Here is a 989-nt window from a genome sequence, read left to right as displayed (position 1 = left end):
ACATATCAGAAAACCCCCAAACCCAAACTCAATTGCCATCAAGTTGATTCCAACTTTTAGTGACCCCACATTGGGTTTCCAAGTTGTAAATCTTTATGGAAGCAGACTGTCTCATCTTTCTTCCATGGAGTGGCTAGTGGGGTTGAGCCACCAACCTTTTGGTTAGCAGCCAAATGGCTTAACCACTACACCACCAGATGTCCTTAATTGGACATCCAGAAGGGAAAAACTACAATAGTTGATTATAAATAGGAAGGAAAGAGATTCTTCAAAGTGTAGGTAATGTCATGACCATTAGCAATTCATAAAAGCAAAACAAAAGAAACACCTCACTGCCATCGAGTTGATTCCTACTCATAGTGGCCCCACTGAGTTTCCAAGGCAGGAAATCTTTAAGGAAGTAGATTGCCCATCTTTTTTCTGCGGAGCAGCTCTTGGATTTGAACCTCTAACCTCTGGTAAGTGGTCAAATGCCTTAGGCACTACTCCACCAGCTATAGAGAGATGCAAATCAAAACAACAATGAGATATTATCTCACCCCAGCAATAATAGCAAAGTTCAACAAGACAGAAAATAACAAATGCTGGCGAGGTTACAGAGAGTTTGGAACTCTCATGCACTGCTGGTAGGACTGCAATATGGTCCAATCATTATGGAAAATGGTATGGGGTTTCCTTAAAAAACTGAAACTAGAAATACCATTTAACCCAGCAATTGCATTAGTAGGAATGTATCCTAAAGAGGTGAGAGATAGGACACAAGCAGACATATGCACCCAAATTCATTGCAGCACAATTCACTATAGCAAAGAGATGAAAGCAACCTAAATGGCCATCAGCAGATGAACGGATAACCAAACTGTGGTACATTCACACGATGGAATACTACACAACATTAAAGAATAATGAAGAATACACAAATTATCTCACAATATGGATGAATTTGGAGGACGTTATGCTAAGTGAAATAATTCAATCACAAAAGGACA

Source organism: Orycteropus afer, unplaced genomic scaffold (assembly GCF_000298275.1).
Source record: "Orycteropus afer afer isolate SDZICR_OR568_19922 unplaced genomic scaffold, OryAfe1.0 scaffold00623, whole genome shotgun sequence".
NCBI classification, from domain to species: domain Eukaryota; kingdom Metazoa; phylum Chordata; class Mammalia; order Tubulidentata; family Orycteropodidae; genus Orycteropus; species Orycteropus afer.
The sequence above is the reverse complement of the archived record's forward strand: the minus strand, read 5'-3'. Positions refer to the sequence as shown.